This window comes from Triturus cristatus, chromosome 6 (assembly GCF_964204655.1).
Source record: "Triturus cristatus chromosome 6, aTriCri1.1, whole genome shotgun sequence".
NCBI classification, from domain to species: domain Eukaryota; kingdom Metazoa; phylum Chordata; class Amphibia; order Caudata; family Salamandridae; genus Triturus; species Triturus cristatus.
The window spans coordinates 1,231,653,898-1,231,663,935 of record NC_140589.1 but is presented as its reverse complement, the minus strand read 5'-3'; the positions used below and the strand labels follow the sequence as shown (position 1 = coordinate 1,231,663,935).

The 10,038-nt window shown below is 43.5% G+C and overlaps 1 protein-coding gene across 2 annotated transcripts in view; it reads right to left on the bottom strand.

Moving 5' to 3' along the window:
• Window positions 1-10,038, bottom strand: part of TRAPPC3L (trafficking protein particle complex subunit 3L) — a 663,369-nt gene that overhangs the window by 322,704 nt on the left and 330,627 nt on the right. The window contains exon 5 of one of the 2 annotated variants that reach the window (XR_014963137.1): window positions 63-133. The exons of the other annotated variant lie outside the window; for it this stretch is intronic. The gene's annotated coding sequence lies outside the window, so the exon portion shown is untranslated. The remainder of the gene's footprint in view (window positions 1-62; window positions 134-10,038) is intronic. 2 annotated transcript variants of the gene reach the window in all.

The window sequence follows — 10,038 nt, the reverse complement described above, 5'->3', positions numbered from 1 at the left end:
CAAAGTAGGAAATGCAGATTGAAACATAAAACAGTCAGTAAGTGATTGAATGGACAACTGACTTGTATGAGGAGAAAGGGAAGGATGTTGGCACATCAATGGCAGGAAGCAGGTCTAGACCAAATAAAGGCGCCTACAAGATAAAGATAAGGGAATATCATAAAGTAGTAATGGACAAAATAAATCGCAGTGTAATACCCAGTTAAATGACCACACATAAAAGTGGCAAATATTTTAAAACATTACATTAAATCGCTGAACTAGTCTACGTGGTGGATATGATTGCCCCATCCCAAAGACTAGGAGAAAGTGCTTTCATATTATTTCCCAACAAAAAAAGTGATAACCATCACCTGACAATGACCCCCATTGTCATATCACTCAGTCTTCAGAACATTCACCCCAGCTTCCACTGAATCCCTGACCTGATCAGGCTAGAACACCCAGTCCTCATCTCACTCAACAAAGCCATGTCAAGCAAGCTGCCTCAAAGAACAACTTCACGGCAGCACTGAAGAACATCATTACCTTGTCTCTGTGCTGCTGAAAAGTACTGCTTAAAACAGCCTTAATCAATCTATTACCAAAGAAACCCAACACAAACAGACCTGTCAAACACTAAAACTATATCAACGTCCAGATAAAAGCAAAAATCTCAGAATGGCCCCGGCATTGTTGGCTTCTTCTATATTCTACACTTCAAATAAAGTTATGTCTTTTGATCTTGAAATCCTGTAAATTTAGCTACAGGATTCCACCAAGATAAGCTCTCTCTCCTGTTGATTGTCTAACCACCCACTTGTCAGCTGAATTAAACCATGCTTTTGCGGATGAAAAAAAGATAACAGGCCACTCATGATTGGCAGGAGAAAAGAAACACCACACATCCATCTTCTTAACAGAGGCATCTGAATAGATGCCACTGAAGAAACTGTTCTTCAGATGGCTCCAAGATGGAAGTGTTACTGTTAGATAAAGTCAGGCCAGAACAACACTGTAAACAAACTCAGCAACTGGGGGTCCATGGCACTCTTTGTTATCATTCCTTCCACGAGTGAACGCAGCAATAGTTGGCGCAATTACAAAGAATATTTTATTTATTTTATATTGGAATTCCAGTGTTGGTCATGAAAGGCCACGGCTTCGCCAGATTTTGTGAGGCTGATTCTATGACAGAACATTCACATAAGATAATTTTACAAATAATAATTCTAAACAGAATTATTTTACATAGTCGGCGGTTATTCTGAAAATCTGAAATTGATCCTGCCCATCCAAACATATAATGGACACTCACATTATATGGTTATTAAATATGTGAGGACACTGAATAACATAACATAACACAGACTCATGTAAACGCAGGTAAAAGGAGATACTAAAAATAGTAAAACATTAGTCTGTGCTGCGTGTATTCATTAGCTATCAGCTACTATCCAGGACTACTATAATCTGAAAACATATCTAAATCATGTTAATCACTGCGTGTTGAGGTATTTGGTAGCATAGAGGATGTCTAATATGTCTAGTATGGTGAATTTATCAAAATTCATCTCCATGATTGCAAAGAGCCTTAAGCCAAGGAACACCCACGAGAGCCCGTCAACATATCAACACAAGGAAGCGCACCCTATGCATTTGTTTCATGCGGTCCACTTACACAAATGAGAGAAAGCTATACATCAAATTTAGAGCAAAGACCTGCGGTTGTCAGCACTTCACTGTTGCAACCATTATAAAATAATTGTGATAAAGTCTTGCAGCATTGGGAAAAATGATGGACGGGTTTAAGGACTGTGTTGTGTGTATGTCTTCCATGAGTCCTAATGCTTGTGAATGCAGAGTCAGCAGTGGAAACAAAAGTCCACTTTCATCCATAAATAATGAACCCTTGTGGAGAAGCAGGGCTAAACCTGGCTTTACATCTTAGCATGTTACCGGTATCGCTAGAACTATCCAAGAGTTCCTCTCTTGCTACAGGCTGGCACCTGTGTCACACTCTGAGCTCCACTAGATGCTGCGTCACATCCTTAGTACTGGGAGAGTCCGAATAAGCGGGGACCCACACAAGGTCATTTATAAGGAATGATAACAGAGTCTATTACAACATTTTTGCTGTCTGTGGCGACTTCCTAACTCCAGGTCATTGTCTCCAGTCCTGAACATTTCATCTACAAATTATTGATTTTAGGTGTGTTAATCAAATTAATTCAGTGGAAGGAAAGCACAACTACAATACCCAGAATGCATTATGCTATCACAGAAAAGTCCAGAACTGGGGAGACTGTTCATAATGATCAGGAGGGAGATGGTTGACAGTGATGTGACAATTAAACTGTTGATGATGAACACCGCACTGGTTTGTATCTGATTAGGTCCATTTGTGCGTGATTGGCTCTTGAGTGTGTCCATGTTTACTTAATGTTCTATTTCAAAGAGTAATGCATGCACAGAACAGCACAGGAACAAGGGGAGGGGGGCATTCCCCACAGCATCCACGCTCCCTTTCTGGGATCTTCTATCCCCCTCAGGGAGAGGGGTGCTAGTAGCGTGTAGCCAGATACTTACAACACCTCCCACTGTGATGTCACTATCTGTGCAGGGGCACACCCATCTTGAGTGCTTAATTTGCGGGGGGGAAAGTGCATGGGATCAAAAAATTTTTAGACGCCCTCCACCTAATTCTACTGTTGCCAATAACCAAAGTTATCTATGATTGATTCATCCTCCTGGCTGTGTGTTCTACCACCCTAAACATCTATCTCTTCCGCTCACTCTTGTAAGCTCTTACAAGCTTCTTTTTCTCCCTGCTTTATCTCCTTATCACCGTTTTCTTAACTTTCTTTTCCTCCTTCTATCTCCCTTTTCTGCTTTCTCTCTTTTTCTGGGTCAAAATCGGATGATAAAAAATATGTTCCAGTCCCCCAAAAAAAGTACTTGTGCGAACCCAGCAACCACCACCACAAATTGAGCACTGTCTGTTCTGCCTTTGCACGGGTCCAGGAATTCCTCCATTTGTTGGGGGAATTCATTCTGTGACTGCTTTCCCTCGTGGGCGATCGTTTGGACAGCCTTGCTTTTTTTGGAATAGAAAAGTGACTGCTGCACGCCCATGGCACTTTTATCAACTTCAAGCCTTCTGTGTCTTTCTATGTTTCAGCAGAATGAAGAATTCTGCACCCCCACCCCCTTAGCAGTGTCTCCTTCAGCTAAATGCCTCTTAGAAACAGGAAACAGCCTTTACAACGAGGTAAATACATTGCATGCATTTGCCTCCCATTTATTTTAGCACACATTTTTTACTGCAATTATGCATTCAAATAGCATACCAATACCACGATTTTAAGGTAAGTTGGGGGTGTGGGGGGTCTCCCCACACAAATACATTGTTTTTAAATATAAAAACAACGTGTGGTATTGGAATGCGATGTAAATGCATAATCGCGGTAAAAACATGCATGCCTAAAAATGCAAGGAAAATGCATGCAATGTATTTACCAGCATTGTACCATCATACAACCCTTAGAAACTTCCATGACAGCTATACATCTGCAGATAAACATCTAAGAATTTTAGTAAAGAACCTGGGCCTGATTCACAAACTCATTTTCTGACTTAGTCATATCGTTATGGTCAAAATACTTCCATTTATACCAACCAAGTATCCATAAGGGTTTTATGTGATATCATAGAAAAATAATTTCATGGAATAACATTAATGGGAAAACATTTCATCTAAACTGTTTAATGGAAATTTGTTTCAGACTGAATATAGAAACCAATTCATAGAATGTCTTTTGAATGCTTATTTTTTAAGAGTAAATACAATTTTTTCACGTCTTACTTTCAGAGTCAGTTTTGTAGGAGATTTTTATTTCAGTGCTTTAATTCAGGAGGTCTGATTTCATATGTATTTCTTTTACATTATCAAACAATTACTTTGGATGCTTTTAATTCACAGATTAATCACCATCCGTAAACACCATGCATCGCTGACCCCTCCAGCACCTTAACACCATCAAACCCTGCCCCTTAAAACCTCTCACCACACAAACTACGTTCACCCCTAGAGCCTTTTCTACCCCAAAAATCCACCATCCCTGAACCATAAAATCACTCACAACCCCTAACTCCACCAATCCCTGAACCCTAAAAAACCCTCTTTGCCCTTGGACACCAACCATCCTTGACCCATAAAAACTCCTCTTCACCCTAAACCACCAATACCTGTACCCTAAAAAGCCCTTTCTACTTCTAAATTCTACCCTTCTCAGAATCTAAAACCCCTCCCCAACACTAAACTCCACCCCATCATGACCCTAAAAACTCTTCACCATCCCAGTCGCTACCCATAATTGAACCTGAAATTGAATCGGCAAAAAAAGCCCTCAGAGAAGCTCAGAAGGTGTACTACCAGGCCATTAGAAAGGCTAAAAGTCTTTATTACGCTGACCGGATTGAGTTGGCCCATAATAACTCAAGCGAAATCTTCTCTATCGTTCAGAGCTTCATGGCCCCTAAGGCTATGGCGTCTAAACTTCCGACTTCTGCCACTTGGTGTGAAACACTGTCTAATTTTTTTATTGATAAAATACGGACCATACAAAGGTCATTTGTTGGCCAGAACCAGGATGTGGATGTGGCCCCTAGTGCTGGCCCTACGCTTTGCCTCTGTCGACCCATCGGAAACCCTGAGAATTTTGAAATCCATGAAATCGGGGTCGCCGGCGGATCCTTGTTCAGCTAGACTTCTGGCCTCTACCGCTGAGGTAGTGAATAATGAGGTTAACGTGCTTATTAACCTCTCCCTTCAAGAGGCAGTTGTTCCCTTAGAGTGGAAAGAAGCCAAAATCCTCCCATTGCTGAAAAAACCCTCATTGGACCCGGGAGTTCCAGGGAATTATCGTCCTATCTCTCTACTTCCCTGTCTCGCAAAAATCTGTGAAAAAGCGGTTAATAAACAGCTTACTGATTTTGTTGAAGGCTTCAGTCTCTTGCATCCTGCCCAGTCGGGCTTCAGAGCTGCCTACAGTACTGAATCTGCCTTGTTAGAGGTCTCGGAAGCTATTCGCGAGTGTTTAGACTCGGGAGGGAGGGCAGCCCTCATAATGTTGGACCTGTCGGCAGCATTTGACACCGTCCCTCATGCTCTGCTCTCGACTTGGCTTGCCAATATAGGTGTCACCGGTAGAGCCCTGAAGTGGCTGGAGTCTTTTTTAGAGGGACGGTCTCAACAGGTCTGGCTGCCGCCGTTTTCATCTCTTCCGCAGACAGTTACCACGGGTGTTCCACAGGGGTCCTCTTTGAGTCCCCTGTTGTTTAATATTTATGTCACCCCTCTGGTTCTTTTAGCAGAGGCGTGGGGCGCAAAGGTTGTGGCATATGCCGACGACACCCAGTTTTTGTTTACCTGGAGTAAATCGGATTTTTCCACCACAAAGGTGCAGGACTGCTTGAGAGCTGTTTTTCATTGGCTTATGGCGGCTCAACTTAAATGCAATGAGGAAAAGACCGAGATCCTTCTTTACGGTAACTTTCCCCCTCGCTTTCGGGAATCCCTCTGGCCTTCTGATTTTCCCCTACCCCTGTGTTCAGGACTCCCAGCAAAAAATGTAGGGGTCTGGTTCGATGAGCAGCTGTCTTTTTCATCCCAGATTAAAAGACTGACGGGGAGCTGCTTTGGGATTCTTAAGTCCCTTAAGAAGTTTCTTCCTCTGCTGCCAAGACCAGCTAAGGAATCAGTGGTGCGGGCGCTGATCCTCTCCCGGGTGGATTATGCCAATGGGCTGTATCTGGGCCTCCCTGAATATATTTTTAAAAAACTGCAGGTAGTCCAGAATGCGGAGCCCGTTTGGTTTTGAACATCCCGTTGAGGTCAAGCATGGCTCATCATCTACGCACGCTTCATTGGCTCCCGGTTAGGAAGCGCGTGGAGTTTAAGGCTTTGGTGATAACCCATCGCGCCTTATATGCTGGTGGTCCGCCATATCTCAGGAAACGTTTTGCTTTTTATGTGCCAACCCGTCTTCTAAGATCATCTTCTCTGCTGCTTGCAAGGATTCCTCGGGTGCGCCTTCAGAGAATGGGGGGCAGATCCTTTGCGGTTAAGGCAGCGTTGGCTTGGAACTCACTCCCCGTCTCTCTACGGGCCATCAAAGAGATTAATCAGTTTAAAAAGCAGCTTAAAACCTTCCTATTTTAACTCCTCTCCTCTTTTGGATCCTCACAGGCTCGCGCCGGGACACTCCCAGGAGTAGCTGTGCGCGCTACAAAAACCCATTAACATAACATGACATAACAAAAACCCTCACCAGACCTAAACTCCACCCATCAATGAACCCTAAATCCCCTCAACACCCTTAAATGCCACCTATTCCTGAGAACTTAAAAGAACTCAAACTCTTAAACATCACTCATCCGTGAACCATAAAAACCGTTCACCACTCCTTCACTCCATCCATCTCTGAACCCTAAAAACTCTTGTCAATGCCCGAACTCCAATTATTCCTGATCCCTAAAAACCCATCACCCCCCTAAACATTACCCATCTCTGAACCCAAGAACCCCACAGTAGTTCTAAACTCAACCCCAGCTTAATGTAATTTTGGACTTTTCCTAAATGATCTTTCCTTTAAAATGTTTAGTTTAATTTTTGGTTTGTTTTGTGTTTCCATTAATTGTCTTTCCTTAAAATAGGTTTTTCAAGATTTGGTTTCCTCCAATGTGGTTTTTAAGTTTTCGTTTTCCATTAATTCACACACATCAATCAACTAGCAGATATCTAACAAACGTAAATGCTTTTACTACTGCATAATTGAACACCTTGACTACATACAATCTTATGCAGTGGCTGAGGAGTGGGCAGATTGTCTGTCCGACCCTTCCCACTATAGAAACGGCAGTAAATTTCCTGCAGTAAAAAACTGGCACAAATCCCTTCAAGAATAGGAATGGAAATAGAAAAAACCCTACATAATTTGGTGTGAGAGCAGTGAAGGAGTTTCTCCACAGAGAAAAATATTTTCTGTGTAGAATATGAAAAATAAATCCCAAAAATGTGCATTTGCCCAGCGGGCTGCCTACCTGTTCCCAAAATACCCAGGAGATATCAACTCCGAAAAATAGAAAATACTTTCCAGTTGTACACCTGGAAATCTGAATCTCATCAGACATCTATACAGGCATGTACTGGAATTGTACCTGAATACTCAAAACTCATAAATCTACAGCCTTGCATAGGAGTATCTCTACGGGTGTAGATTTATTAGTTTCTTTGTAAATCAGGCCTGCAAAATACATTTAAAAACCATGGGTCTTTGAGATCTCAATAGTAAATGTATTGTTCTAAGGCCTGCAAACCTGCAGGGTGTCGCCATGACACCCAGGCCCAGATTTTTCAAAGGATTGCGTTGCCCTTGCATCACACATGGGCACACAAGGAGAACACAATCTTTAAGAGAGATTTACCAAGCCACGCTAAGCCACCTTGTGTGGCCCTATGTTTGCCTTTTAATTCTGGATTAACAAAAGGCAGGGCAAGTCGTTGCCTTGCATTACTCTGCGTAGAGAAGGCTTTATATAGGCAGAGTGAGGGTGTTCCCAGATTTACCAAGACAAGTAAACCTGGGAATGTGTCAGAATTGTACGCCTTCCTGATAAATGTGCAATGAGGAGAAATATTTTTATTTCTCCCTGTTTTTACCTTTTTTTAAGTGTACTGCATTCCTGCTCTCTCCCCTCGTCACAGTACAGTGAAGCAAGCTGTCTTGCTGTGTTGTACTGCTTCAAAGAATGATAAAAGCGGCCCATTGTTTCATCCATCATCACAAGGAGAACGGGTGACAAGCCACTATCTCACACTAAGCAGGAAACTCATGCACAAAATAGCATGAACGCTCTGCATAGCTGGGCTCCAATTAAAACCACTCCAGATCATGTGAGTTGGCTCCAGATAATTTCATGGTTGCTCCTGGGTGAGACTGTGTGTGACTGTTTGGACAGTGCATAGTGTTCAATGCCCCACTCTCCAAGGCACTGCCCCGTCTCCCAGTACGATCACATGGTGAAAGTTATTCTAAAGCTGGCAAGTCTGTGTACCACCTTGGATTTTTTTTCGTTAGTTCAATAAAAGATTTCAGTTCTCTGAGTCTTTGGATTTTTTCCATATTTTTTTCATTTATCGCTTCACATCAAATTTCCACAGCTTCCTAGTACTGCAAGTAATAGATGTTATTTTGGGCCAGTGTATGGTACTCAATTTACCGACCTTTGAAGTACTGAAAATTGAGTCTACTTTTCTGGACTTTGGAATCGTGACATTCATACCACTGCAAATGGTCACATGAAACGTTAAATCACCGAATCACTTTGCTGACTTTAGACTTGACTAACAATGTTCATCATTTCCTTTCATACACTTACATAGAGAAGTATGTGTTGCATGAGAACTTGACATGACTCAAAAGAAATCTAACACCAATTTATAGAAAAATAATGCAGGTTTTTATATAAATCTAGACACCAACATTAAGTCAGTCAGATAAGTACAAACAGAGTTATGGATATTAGAGAGAAAATAAATCAGTGCAGTTCAACACTGCAAAACTTTAGCATTGCGGTCAATGGTAAAACACACTATTGACAATCGGTTACTTGCAGGTTGAGTTGTGTGGCTCCCACTGGGTGTTAAAGTGATGCGGGTCCCAGGACCAAGCCACGACAAGTGAGTTTGATTTTACCTGGCTCGAGAATCCCGGATGCAGAGTTGTCCTGGCTGACCTTGGTGCTGAAGTCGGAGCCAAGTGGAAGCTGATTTTACCGCTTACAGAGTGCTGGTGAGGAAACAGGTGCATAAGTTGGCAACAGAGCCTCGGCTGTGGTCAGCTGAAGGAGCTGCGGAGTTCCTTCGAGCTGCAGCATCGAGTAAAGGTGGTAGATACTGGACTGGCCACCAACCAGCTTCAGCAGCGGTATGGTCAGCAAGAAGTTATTTTGATGTCTGGCAGTCCTGGGGAAAGCAGTAGCTACCTGAAACTTGCTAGCTTTCCCACAGAGCACTGGACCATCTACTTTTGGGTGATCTCTCGGAGGGCCTGATAGCCAGTGATTCTTTTGTTTGGGTACATTGTTTTTACCTGCGGACTGCAGGGGACTCGTGCCACTAGTCCATGGTAGTCTGGAGTTGCCTTTGGCTCTCAAAGGGGTCCCTCCGTCTGGGAGAGTCAGTCTTTGATCCAGGACGAGTTACAGTCGTGCACTTTCAGGATGGTTGCCACAGGTGCAGAGTATCATGTCTTTGGTTTGGGCAGCTCCTGTTGTCGCAGACTTGGGTCTCTTCTGTGTCCTTTGTTGTAAATCAAAGCAGAACTGAGGTTCTGGTGCCAGGGGTACCCTTAACATCTAGATATGGGGGTGCTAGGGGTGTGATTGCCATAGGCCAATGAGCTACTAGTCCCAGCGGCTAATGCTCCCCTGAGGTGACGACATCCGGGGGGGAAAGTAGGGTGAGACTCCTTTTCTACTCAGAACCTTCTCTTTTGAATCTTTTAAAAATGGTAGAAACCTTTCTTAACTGTACAAATGAGGTAGCCCACCCTAGGTGTGTGGCTAGCCTTTTGGGGTGTACAACCTCCTGACTACATGATCTTTCTACCTGCCTGGGTGCAAATGTGCCTGGGGGCAGGGGAGGGGCTGTTTCCTCCTTTGGGAGGCAGCCTGGTTGCATATGACAGCGGGTGTAAGCTTTGAAGCTCACCGCCTCGATGTGCCACTTCACAAGCCATCCTGTCAGGGAGGATGGTGTGGCCTCCTTCCTGTCAGGGCATTGTTTCTGACACCTGGGAGAGTTCACACCTCCTGGCAGGGGGTCAGATTCCAGTCACGGCGGCAGCAGCTGCTGGCTGACAGCTAGAGCACAGGAAAGGCTGGGGCAACCAGGTAGGCAACCTCTAAGGTAGCCTTCTGGGTGCATGCCACATCGACCTAGACATAATGAGAATTGTTGCTGGGTACCAAACATGCTATATGTTGGCAGTACCA